The sequence below is a fragment of the Martes martes genome, assembly GCF_963455335.1.
Source record: "Martes martes genome assembly, chromosome: 11".
NCBI classification, from domain to species: Eukaryota; Metazoa; Chordata; class Mammalia; order Carnivora; family Mustelidae; genus Martes; species Martes martes.
The window spans coordinates 68,164,700-68,177,780 of record NC_137899.1 but is presented as its reverse complement, the minus strand read 5'-3'; the positions used below and the strand labels follow the sequence as shown (position 1 = coordinate 68,177,780).

At 47.1% G+C, this 13,081-nt stretch overlaps 1 protein-coding gene across 1 annotated transcript in view; it reads left to right on the top strand.

Moving 5' to 3' along the window:
- Positions 1 to 2,183: 2,183 nt before the first annotated feature.
- The window catches only part of ELMO1 (engulfment and cell motility 1), a 524,906-nt gene continuing 514,008 nt past the window's right edge, over positions 2,184 to 13,081 (top strand). The window contains exon 1 of the mRNA XM_080817991.1: positions 2,184 to 2,363. The gene's annotated coding sequence lies outside the window, so the exon portion shown is untranslated. The remainder of the gene's footprint in view (positions 2,364 to 13,081) is intronic.

Genomic DNA, 13,081 nt, shown 5'->3' with positions numbered 1-13,081 from the left:
CTCCATGTCAACTGCAGAGGGCAGAGCTGGGACCAAAGGTTACAAGGAGGTGGATTTGTCTAATTGCTTTGCAAGGGGAGACACAGAGTTCCCTATTTACTCTCGGAACAATTATGACAGCTAACATTTACCAAATGCTCATGATGTCTGCACCATAGTTAAAATCTTTATATGCCTTAGCTAAAAAGCTGTGGATCAAATTCTTAGTTATTACAAGTGCCTCACAGCATCATTTAGTAAAGGCTCCATTTACTGACTGCCTATTAAATTACTTCATTTTGATAGTTACCCTGTTTACTGTTATTGTATCATTATCTTTTTACAGATGAGGAAATACAGAAGGTAAATTAGTTTTTTGGAATCATCCTGTTTTAAGTTATTGGCTTATAATGGTCTGGGACCCAAGTCTTCCTGCTAGTAATACTGCCTCCAGAGGTTATGCATATAATAAGAGGTCAGATCAGGGCTGTTCACTAGAAGTATAAGCCACTAATGTGAGCCATATATGTAATCTTACTTTTTCTATTAGCCACATTAAAAATGTAAAAAACCGGGGCACCTGGGTGGCTCAGTGGGTTGAGCCTCTGCCTTCAGCTCAGGTCATGATCTCAGGGTCCTGGGATCAAGCCCCGCATCGCATCGGGCTCTCTGCTCGGCAGGGAGCCTGCTTCCTCCTCTCTCTCTCTGCCTGCCTCTCTGCCTACTTGTGATCTGTCTGTCAAATACATAAATAAAATCTTAAAAAAAAAAAAAGTAAAAAACCTGGTTGGCTCAGTTGGTGGAACATGGGACTCTTGATCTCCTGGTTGTGAGTTTGAGCCCCATGCTGGGTGTAGAGCTTACTTAAAGAAATAAAATCTTAAAATTAAAAAAAAAATGTAAAAAGAAACTAGTGAAAATATTTTAAATTATATACATTTACATTTTAACCCAATACAATAACTCAACTGACTCATCACATTTATTATCTATTATCATTTGTTGAAATGATGTAATCAACATAAAAATTATTAACAAGCTATTTTTACATTCTGTTTTTCACACTGAGTCCTGTGTCCATTTTACACTTGGACAACATCTCAGGACTAGGCACATTTAAAGTGTTTAATAGTTGCTTGTGGCTCTTGGCTGCTAATGAACAGCCAGCACAGGGTTAAAATTTAAATCCCCTTGAGGGAGGGGGTGAGGCTGCAGTTTAAAGAGGAGTTTTGCCTTCTACCCTAGATTCCAGCGCCTCCCTGCTCCAGATTTATTTCCTTTGCCAGTTTGAAGGGAATGCATTAGTAGCCGTCTTTGTCTTTCCCAGCAGAGCCAATGTAGATATTTCTGATTAGGGAGAGGACAGGTGTTTCTCCTGCAACCTTCCAACGACTGTTATTTCCCTCCTGGCAGCTAGGCTGGGAGTTAATTTTTGCTTTGAAGATCACGGAAGTAGGTTGCATTAAAGAGTGTACCCCAAATACCAAACAGGGAGTAGAAAGTCTTGCTTTATGCAAAGTTACGCCAAGTTAGGGAATCCCTGAATTAACTGGTTAGAAATAAATCATGTAAAAGCATAGGTAACCGTAAGAGGGAACAAAGGTTCTGTTATTCTCGCCACGCTGCTCAAGGGTAGAGGCAAAGCGTCAGAACAAACACAGCAGCCCTTTAAAGTAGCTTTAAAACAACCCACCGAAGTTTCCCCTCAAATTCCAAACCAGTTGCCAAAAATGAAAGCATATAAAAAGATGCCACGCGCTCTCGGCCTCCCGGAGGTGGCGCTATGACGGTGACGGAGTTAATTAGTGCCTGCAAAGCGCCGCGTGTGAGCTCATCCGAGAAGTCATGCTCCGCACACATATTATTTATAGCCGATCTGAGGCGTGCACGGTGTTTGACATTTTCCTTCTTTTTAAGTAGGGGGACTTCAAAAAGTCGTGGGCACCCTGCCCCAGCCCCCGCAGGCAAAGCGCGGTAGGCAGGCTCCAGGGTGCGGGCGGGAGGTGAAAGCGCCAACCACGCGTGTCCCGGCGCAGGTGCCGGGGGGCGGCGGCGGCGGCCACTCCGCAGCGTCCGCTCGGGAGGAGAGTTCGCGGTAGATCTCGGGATGCCTTGCAGATGCAAAATGTGTCTCTGGCCAGCAGGAGGAAGGAAGAGGAAGTGAGAGCAGCGGCAGCCGGCGGCGCAGCAGCCGGCGGATCCCCAGTGTAAGTGCGTGTGCGCGGGCGAGGATGGGCACGGGATAGAGGCAGAGCCACCCACACCGCCGCGGCCCTGAGCTGGGGGACAGAGCCTCTGGCCCCCCTTCAATGGTCACGGGTCGCCAGAGCTCTGGTCGCGGGGAACCCTCGCCGCCACCGCCGCTGTCCTGCGACCCCGGGCAGGTTCGTAAAGTTTCCTGGGCTGGCGCCGCGCCCCGACTCGCTGACCTCAGTGCGGCCGGGGAGGGAGCTGGGGCTGGGGCACGGGAGGAGGCGCCCTGCTCTGGGAGGGACTCCGAGCGCCGCGGAGACACTTTTGTTTCCTCCCCGGGGGCGCCGCGGCTGCAGCGGGGGTGGCCGCGGCGCTCGGCGGGGCGAGGGCTGCGGGCGCTCCCGGGCGCTCCGCAGTTGGGGAAGTCTGGGCAGAGCCGGGCGGCTGGTGTGGGAGTGGGAGCGGGAGCGGAGGGAGCGGGCGCGGGGGATGGAGCGCAGGGCCCCGGCCCCGGAACCCGCGGGGAGGATTTGGCTGGGGCCGGCTGCTGGGGGCTGCCGGAGGACAGTGCTGCTGGCGCCGGGGGACTGGGCACCGGAGAGCGTGGGATTTGGGGGTTGGAGACTCGAGAGGCTGCGCTGGAGAATGGACTGGCGGCTCGGACTCTGGCTTTTCTCCGGCACTGGCAGATGGGAGGGAATTCCTCGGCCGGCGCGCTCTGGGGAGGGGACAGTGAGGGGCTAGAGGGATGGAGGGCCCGAGGGGGCGGTTGGGGCGGCTGGGACTCGCGGGGGAGGCAGTAAATGCCCGCCTCCTGGGGACAAGCCGGGGTCCCCCGCTGGGACCGGGAATGACGGCGAAGGAGGGGGGCTTCTGTGGGAGATCCCGGCATGGAAGGTGGGGGGGGGGCACCGGTCGCGCCTTCTGAGTAAGGGACAGAGGAGCTCTGGGGGTCCTGGAATCCGAGCTGTGAGCGGCAGCGGAGATCGCAAGAGTAGCTTTGAGGAAGAGGAAATACAGAAGTCAGCCGGCCGGGGGGTGCGCGCGTGTGTTTGGGGTTGGGAAGTCCGTGTTGTGTCGCGGGCGCGCGCGAGGGCGGCGAGCGTGTGAGCGTGTGTGTGTGTGTGTGAGAGAGAGAGAGAGAGAGAGAGCGAGGGAGCGAGCGCGAACGACCGCGAGGGGCTCCAGGGCTGGGGACTTCCCGCCAAATGACCCTCTCCCGCTTGGGGGCCGTTTGAAGTTCGTTGGCAGCTCCGGGCAGAGGTTTTTGGCGGTCGGACCTGCGTTGACCTAAAGCTGCAGGGCTTGGCCTCCCCCAGTGACCTGGCCCCGGGGGCCTCTGGACAGCTCCTGGGACTCACTGAGCATATTTTGTGATACCCTGTGCCTCGCACCCTGGGCCTGCTAACACCCCTGACATGAATGAGGCGGACTTAATCCCTTGTATTCAAGATTTCAGAAAAGCCAAGACAAGGGTTTCTGCCTCAGGGAGCAGAGGCTGCAGGCTCCTGGTTTAGCGCTGCCCTTGCTTGGGAGTGGGTGGAGGAGGTGGGGCAATGGAAGAATTTAGGAGGTGTTTGTTTGTTTATAAAAGTAATTAATGATCTGTATTTATGCATTAGCTCTTTGAGGGTTAACATTGGGAATGAGAGGGACATAACCCCACTCAGGTTCACTTTTAGATTAAAAAGCCTGGCAGGAACTATTAGTAAGGGCCTCTCTTGGTCATGGTTTTTCATCTCTCGCCTCCATACCTACTTCCCAAGGTTATTTCAAGGATTTTCCTCCCCCAGTTTGCAGAACCTCAGAAGCCCAGATCCCCTGCTGTCATGTGGCAGACTTTTTTTTATTACGGCTGCCCTTCTGAACCTCTGCTCTTTACTATGGTACATTTCCTCTCTCTTGAGGGCTGTGGTTAAATGTTGCCTTTTTTCCTACTACATTTATTACTCAGATTTTTTTTTTAATTAGATGGACTGGTTGTCTAATTGGGAAATTGAGGGAATGACCTGGAATGTCGGAACTCTGCAGGGGGATAGGGTCAGGAGGGAAGGGAACTGGGGAGGAAGCTTGGTAGGTTATCAGGGAAGGGGAGGTTGTGAAGTAGGCCCGGGAGGCCTGGTTCTTGTTGAATCCAGGAACAGGCATTGGGCTAAAGGGTGGGTGGTGTTATTAATGGTCATATCTCCACGCCTACCCCCGTTCCCATGTCTTATCTTTCTGCCTTTTAATTTTTTTAAGATTTATTTATTTATTTTAGACAGAGGGAGTGCAGGAGGGAGGGAGAGAGAGAATCTCAAATAGACTCCCCGCTGAGCTGGGGGTGGGGTGTGTGGGGCTCTATCCCACAATCATGAGATCAGGACCTCAGCTGAAACCAGTCAGATGCTTAACAAACTAAGTTACCCAGGTGCCCCTCTTGCTTTTAATTGCAGCCATTCCGACCACCTACATTCTTCCTTTTCTCTAACTTCTCTCCCCAGGACCTTTGCACACGCTCTTCCTTTTGCACAAGGAAGTTTTCCCCACATGTCCAGATGGCTCACTGCCTTGCTCACTTCAGTTCTCTGCCCAGTTGTCAGCTTAGGCAGTCTTTCCTGATTATCTCATGTAAAATAGCAAACAACCTCTCTCTGGTCCTCTTAAGTAACTCGGTTTTCCCTCTTAGCACTTATTACCCCCTGGCATTATATATTCATTTGTTTATTTGATTATGTCTGTTTCCCCCATTAGGACGGAAGTTCCATGAGGGCAGGGACCTTGTCTTGTGTATAGATCCACCTAGAATGATTCCCAGCAGACTGGGTGCTCAGTAAATAATTGCTGATGGACTGAATAAGAGATGCCTGTTATGGGAAATATACCAGGGAAATATTGCAGCATCACTGGCAAGGGGACCCAGGTAACAGGCTTTCGTTCTTTTCTTTGCCCTTCCCACCATACGCAGCTGCTCCTTTTGCAGACCCCCTGTGCTTGAGCTGACTCAGAACTTCAGCCTGAAGGAAGAGAGAGGCAATTCCTTGGGAGAGTGGAAAATCAGTACGACTTATTGATAACGCATAACCATTTCAGATCTGGTGTTGTTTTATCATCCTCCTTGGAGAAAGTCTTTTCAAAGCATGTGTTGTTTTAGCCAAAGAAATACTCCTCTAGGAGGAAGGGCGTTACTGTGCATGGAGTGAAGTCAGAGATAGCCACTGTATCCGGCTCTGCCCTCCCAGAAAATGGAGGTGGAGGCAGAGGGAGAGAAGGGGTAACGGGAGGGAGGACAGGGAGGCAGAAAGAAACTTGGTGGCAGATGCAGGAGAGAAGACAAACAAGAAATATATAGGACTAGAAAAACAAGAGAGGTAACAGATGAGGGGCTTCTATAGTGCTTCTAAATCCTAAGCATCTGTGAAATTACAGAATGGAAATAGGACAATACTTAAGTGTTTTAAAGTAATTTACCCCCTTTGGGGTTCAGTGTGAATGGGTGGGGAGAGGTGGAGGAAGGGAGTGCTTTGAAGTCCTTGCAGAGAGGATGTGGCTGGGGCCATGCCAAGGGGCTCTACTGAGTGCACACTTTGCTTACCTTATCATCTTTCTTAACACTGAAGGTTCAGTTTAGAGCTAGTCATTCCCATGGAGGACATTTCCTGTCCTGATCTAAGACAGCTCTTACCCTGAAGGTTTGTAACTGAAGCCTGCCACCGCTTTAATGCCTGAAAGCATCCAAGTGGGTAGTTTGGTTTTTCCCCACTTTCATTCTTTTGCATTGGGAAAAGGTGGGGAATTACTAAACGCTTTCTGCATCACAAAGCCTCAAGTGTTTGCCGCTAATTACACAACTCCAGTTCGGCTTCCTTCTTGTCAAGTAGTCCAGGGTTTTGAAGTTTAGACTTGCAACCCCGGTATAGATCTGAGTTTCAATTGATCAGGTGCAAACCAGCGGTTTAAGACATGACGTGGAAGAAAGTACAATGGACAACTGGGGTGTTTTACAAAACAGACACTAAATTAATTTTGTTTTAAACAGACACTAAGTCTTAATGTCAAGTGTATTGCTTAATGAGGTATAAAAAAAAAGTCTGTTTTAATAATTCTGGAGGCCCTAGGAATCTACATTTTCAACCAGTTTGCCAGGGATTCTGATGACAGTGGTTCACAAGGCCATACTTTAAGAAATACTTAGCTGCTCCCACCCCCTTACAAAATGCTTTTGGTTTAATCTCCTCCAAGAGCTGCAGTTTACAAATGTTCAAGCAGATGCAGTAAAGGTGTCAGCCGTGGACTTAACTGTTAAAATGCGGCTGCTGATAGGACGTGATGGTGGTGATTCCGCCCCATTGTCACAACTGGAAATCCAGCTGGTGTGTTTGTCACTTAGTGATACAGAGAGGCAGCGGATTCATTCGAAATTACTCTTTACTCTTACCAAGAATAAAATGACTGAATGTACTCTTTTCTGGCCAAGTTTTAGTTTTGAGCTTTTGGAGGTCTTTAAGCTTTTCAGGTCTTGGGAACTTGCCTCTGCTCAACTTTTCATTGTTGACACCCAGTATTCCCCAGATGCGTATTTTAATTACTTTCAGACCTTTGCAAAGACGGTAGTCACGTTTCCTAGTGGCTGCCACACTGCCATGGTACATAATTAGATAAAACATTTTAGGTGACTTGGGCTTGGGACCGGCCAACCAAAGAAGAGAAAGGATGAGAACTTGAGCTCTGGCTGAAACAAGGCTGTTGAAGACCAGCCATCCGGGGGACAGAGTGTGGCTCCCATGAGGCCTAGCACCAGGCAATCAGGTGCAGGAAAAGCCACCCCTGAGTGCCTCCTACACACATGCATTGCAGTTTGCTATCCCGCTCCCTCCCCCCACCCCAGCGATTTAGGCTGTCTGAGTGTTAACAGTTAGAACTTATTTATAAGAGCCCGCGCTGAAGCCCGAATAGGATCCAGGAAGAAGTTAGCTGTGTTTTCCACACCTTCCCAGGGTAAGTGCAGGTACAGTTCGAGCCGAGTTCTGTCCCCGGCCTAAGGTGGAGTAACCGTGAAGTATCCAGTAGGAATCCGTGTGGGAGAAGGAATGCTGGCTCACCAAACGGAATTAAACACAGCAACAACCTGGCGTAGCGCTGAGTGGAGAGATTAGTCACATGTATAAATAGAAGGAGATGACGATTCTCAAGTCAGTGTTCTAGGCCCCCACAAACACTGGTTTCCAGAATCTGAGCAAGATTATTATTGGAACCTCAATTTTAGGAACTGAGGCTGTAGTTTTGGCTATTTTAGTTCTCACGTTAATTCAGGGAACGGAACTTTCCTCAGTTAGAAAATGTTTACTACTTGCTGGACTCCAGGACCGCGGTGTGTCTGGTGGGTGGTGGACAGCGGTTGGAGGGTGCCATGTTCCAGTAAGCCCTGACCTGGCATTGCCCTAGAGATCTTGGAGTCACAGGATCCAAGCAATATTTCCCTTCTTGCCTCGACAGCTGACACCCTTCTTCCTGGAAAGCGGCTTTGCAAAGGGTGGAGAACAGGCAGTAGAGTGTTATTATCCCATTTTATAGATGTGGCTTAGAGGACTGCAATGTCACAGGGATTGTTGGAGAGTATATCTGAGCCTACACCCAGCTTTTCTGTCTCTTTTCCCTTGTCGTTCCTTTCCCAGGCACCATGATGCCGGTACTGGTTATTTTCTGCCCTTGTTGGTTCTCTAGCCTGGTCTGAGGCCAGGCCCTCCATGTTGTGCTATGCTGCTGGGCATCCAGGAAGCCCTTCCCTCCTGTCTGCTGGTAGAAATGCCCTGGGTTGCCATGGCTCCCAGGGAGGTGTCTTCTGCCACTGAGGCCGAATTTGGCTGAGTTGGTGCCTCCCTTTGGATATCTCCCCCACAGCCAAACTTCTTAGCCTTGAGAGGGTTAGAGGATCTTTCTCATGGGAACAGCATGCCCATCACCTAAGCTCATGATATTGAAGCATATAAGCCAGAATGGAATTCATTAATCAAAAATGAGAACACTGTTTGCCAAGGAGAATAGACACTTATTCTTTAGCAAACACTTTTTTCCCCACTCTGTGGATGAGTCATGGTGAAAGCAAAAGCTTGGAACCCGTTGGTGGTGGGAATGGACCAAGTAGTGAGTAGGGAATACATATAACAGTCTTAACTTTTGCTATTTCTCCGGCCCCATAGATTAATACCAACAAAGACAGCCAGAGACTGGAGTCTTTAATCGGGGTGGTTCCCCATGGGCTGATGCCGAGGCTATTGATTCTGTTCATTTTCTACTTGCAGGCTGCCCCTTCTATGTTGACCCTTTATTTCAGGAAGTCTCAACCTCAGCGCTCTTGACATTTGGGGCTGGATAATTCTTTGTTGAGGGTGCTGGCCAGTGCATTGTAGGAAACACCAGCTTTTTTGGCTTCTACCTACTAGATGCCAGTAGCAACACCCAGTTGTGATAACCAAAAATGCCTCGAGACATTGCCAGTGGTTCCCTCCAGGGCCACCCTCACCCCCGAGTTGAGAGCCATTGTTTTGTTTTCTTGCATAAGTTAAGACTAACATGTGTGCTATCAGATAGGCTAGACTTGACAGCAACTATAAATGCCCCAGCTTTCTCTCTATGGCTTACTCCTCAGACCCTAATGTGGTCTGTTCTCCTATGGGTGATCTCACCCCTGTATGATCTTTAATTTCCTCCAGGTCTTCATATTTCATCTGGAGTTTCCTTCCTTCCCGCGTTACCATTGTCTTCCTAACCCAGCTCAGTTTTGTCGAATTTCACGTGTATTTCTTCGTGGTATGCTATGGCTGGAGAGACCTATAGCGAATGATTTTATGTTTCAGTTTCCACACAAGGTCTAGAACCCTGGCCACTGGTTGCTGCAGTAACCATACCCTCTACAGAATGGGAATGTGATGAACGAAAGGAGGGAGGTAGTTCACGAGGCTCAGTTTGGCTCATTCAGAGACCTTTGTCACCAGATTAAGGAAGTGTCTGTGTGGGAATGAGTTACCAGGGTGAAATGCCGCCTCCCTTGCTTGTACAGTGTCCCTGGGCTAGTTGGATAGTAACAGATACTGCTGTTCCATTAGTGTGACCTGGACATTGAACCGGTCGAGGAAAGGCTTTCAGGTATATCTCTCTGTGAAGTCCGTTCCTCCTCTGTCCATTAGATTTCTGTCCTAATCTTGCCACATTTATTTTCTTATGTAATTATCTGTCGGCCTTTTATTTACCTTCGATGTTTGGCTGCAGTAATTGTGCAGAGCAGCATCTAGTGGCTTAAGCAACCTAGAAATACTGCCACTAGGGTACCGGCTATGACTCCCCAAGGCAGCAGCCTTCTTATAAGTCACAGCCCTATAGCAACCCTCCACCCTTCCTTCTGCCCTTTGTGCCTTTTTTTTTTTTTTTTTTTTTAGTTTGAAATTGCATTTAGGGAGCCAGCATTTGGTGCTGTGGGCTTCTGTGGTTGAGCAGTGCTGGATGAGCTATATTTTCCAGGCTGCTACACACAATTACCCTTAATTTTGAAGCGTAATGCATTTCAAAATAATTTTTTTTTTCTGTTTTCGGGCTCTTTAATCCAAACGCAGAGCCGCAGCTGGCTTTGCCCATAGCCCTGAAAAGACATGTGGCTTGGGAGGTAGAGCTAGTGGAAGGACTTTGGTTAGATTGCGTATTTTTGGCTGAGTAAGGAGTGAATTCCAATAGCACTCAGTAAGGCTGGTTTTTTCCTTGACTCCTGACCACCATCCCCCCTTTGCCCCACCTCACCATTTTCATAGCATTTTTATAGTGGACCCCGTGCCCTAGTTAGTCTAATACTGGGCCACTCTGTGGGAAGTGATGGAGTATTCAAAAATTCAGATTTGGGAGTCATATGCTTACTAGTAAATATGTGTGTCTGTATGTGCGAGAGAGAAAGATGCGCGCTCACACACACACACACACATCCATGCAGTTCTCCTAATAATGAAAAGTCTTTAAATGCAAAGAAACTTATTATATCAGCTCCTAAATCCCATTTTCTCCAGTGCTTGTCACATTTATAGCAAGTCACTACAAATCTCATTAAATCAAAACCTTTAGCAAGAAATGAATATGTTTCCATCGTCTTTAGACTTACTCTACTGCCAGAAAGTGACTTCAACTCATTAAGACTGTTTTCTCAATTACCATCCATTCTTCTTCAATCAAGAGTTTGGGGAAACATTTGCCTGGGTTTATACAAGAGAAGCACAATAAAGTTTTATTTATTAATTGTGGTATATTTAAACAAATAAATGTGCGACTTACACTTAAAATGCATCTATGTGTTCAAACCAAAATATTGCTAGGCTGACAGCACCCATCACAATACATTATTTACATGATTCATTCATTTATTCATTCAGCAACCATTTTGACTGCATTTTACATTCTGTAGTCAGGGCACTCCCTGCACATTGTAAGATCCACTTCATAGAAGCTGTATGGGAGACAGACCCATTAACAGACACTCATAGTGGAGGGTGGTAAATGTATGCATATGTAGACTACAGATCGCAGAGGAAAGAGTTCACAATGAAGGGACTTTGAGAAAGATCTGGAAAGCTGAGTATTAAAAGGAAGAACAATATGTGTCCAAGGAATACAGCAGTCAGGAGAAAGTCTGGAAGAGGCCTCGTGTCAACTCCTTGGGGCGCTGGGCATCTATTGAGTGGAAAGGAAAAACAAAGGATTTTAGGGAAGGAAAAGACGCAATTGGAAGTCAGTGAGAAATCTAGCTCCCAGGGCAACAGGGAAGGTAGATTAGAGGGTGAGGCAGGAAGGAGGTACCAAGGAGAGATGGAAGCTGTCAGCTCCTTCCTTCTGGGCCTACCCTAAGAAACACTCAATCTTGGTCAAATGAAGAAGTAAATAAAGCAGGGGGCTCGCTGTGTAAATGCAACTCTCTGCCCCCACCTGCTAGTCTGAGTAGTGGACCATCCTTTTCCTTTAAGGAGACAGCTTCTGGAGACCCCCTGGATGGATGCAGGTCAGAGAGAAAGGATGTTGACATCGATGAAAGAAGAAAGATTTGGTGACTGATTGGATTTGGGAAGAAGGGAAAAGCAGGAGTCTTTGAGGTTTAAAGCTAAATATATACATGCTTGTCAGTTGAGGGTTCGAGCATCTTTTGGACTCTGCCTGCTGACAGACTTGGTGTAAGTTAATTATTATTCTTGGCCTCAGTTTTCTTATCATTCAATTTTTTTAAAGATTTTATTTATTTGTTTGAAAGAGAGTATAAGCAGGTGGAGAGGCAGAGGGAGAAACAGACTCCCAGTTGACCAAGGAGCCCAACATAGCTCTCCATCCCAGGACCTGGAGATTATGACCTGAGCCGAAGGCAGAAGTTTAACCATCTGAGCCACCCAGGCGCCCCTTAGTTTTCTTATCATTCAAATGGAGATAATCTAAGTCCCTGCTTCTTGGAGCTGCTGAGGGCATTAAATGGAATGGTGATCGTAAAGTAGGATACTCCAATAGCAGTGCATTGGATTTGCTGAGGTTATTATTACTAATTCAATAGTTCCTATTCAGGTCTTTTATTCAAATATCTTGCTAAAATCCTTTAAAGACATGCATTTATTATTTCATCTTCTTTATGAGTTGTAAGTAGCCTAGGAAATTCCTCCTAAGATTTTTGCTAGACTGTTAGTTTGATTTATGTAACTTTTCCTCAGAGGTAGACTGCTGAAATACAGGTCAGGGAAAATTACAATCGATTGTGAATTAAAAGAACTGACATAATGAATCCTGTTAGCAACCTGAGGTCCTAAAGAAAAGCTCTTATAAATAGGTCTCTATCTCCCATTCACTTGGAACTAACCTGGGGTTTTGTTGTTTTATTTTATTATTATTTTGCCTTGTGTAGAGAGAATGGAGGTTGCGAAATGAGGCTCTTTCCCTTTCCTTGAATCCAGCTTTTTGGCGGGGCTATTTGCACTCGCCCAGTGTGGAAGGAAGGCCAGTGAGAAACCCCCAGTTAGTGGAGTACCAGGGGAAGAGCCGTTGACAGGAATTTAATTCAGTTGAACTGGGTTTCATGTGATTCTGTTGCCTGCTAAGGAAATTCAGTCGTTCCAATAAGACTTGGTAAATGTCCCCTTCTGAATCATTTGAAGCATTCTGGGAACTGGGAAACTGTTAATCTTCATTGGCAGGTGGGTGGTAGTAAAGTGTTAGGCTCAGATCAAACAAGAAAGATTACTGTCAACCCAATTAGCAAATACTCTGGGGATAAAACAGAAAAATTAAGGTTGGATGACTACAGTTCTGAGTGTTAGACCCAGGATAGCTGTGTTAGCCCAGTATAATGTCACGTACCAACTTTCCCTTTGCAAAGTGTCTCAGGTTGGACAATTCATTTTATGGCCACCTAAGTAGAAGACACCTGTTTCCATTTCCGTTTATTCTTTTTGGCTATTGCCAGTTTGTTTGGGTGACTTCTCTGCTTTATGTGCCTTCAGGAAGGCAGCCACTAGCTCACAGACTCACCAGCTCATTAAGCAGTAGCTCATGTACTTGTCACTTGGTAATGGCTTTCATGAGTGGATGGAAAAAAAAAATCAACCTCAGTACAGATGTTAAACTGCTGTGAAGTATGGGTGTGGAAGAGAACTGTGCAAATGGAAACTGCTCTAAACTTGTGTTTTGAAAACGTGTACCTCCCCCGCCAACCCCCAACTACTAGAGTTGTGAAAAGTCCCTCATCTAATCACTATATGCAAATCTTATTTGGCACGTGACAAATTGCACACTATTTTCAGTGTAAAATAAATTTCCACTCACTCTCTCTTCTCTCAAGCAGGGTGATAACTAGGGAACGTTCAGCTGCTAGATTGTTGGCTATAGAGCTGTACCTCTACATTGTGTATTAGGTTTGGTG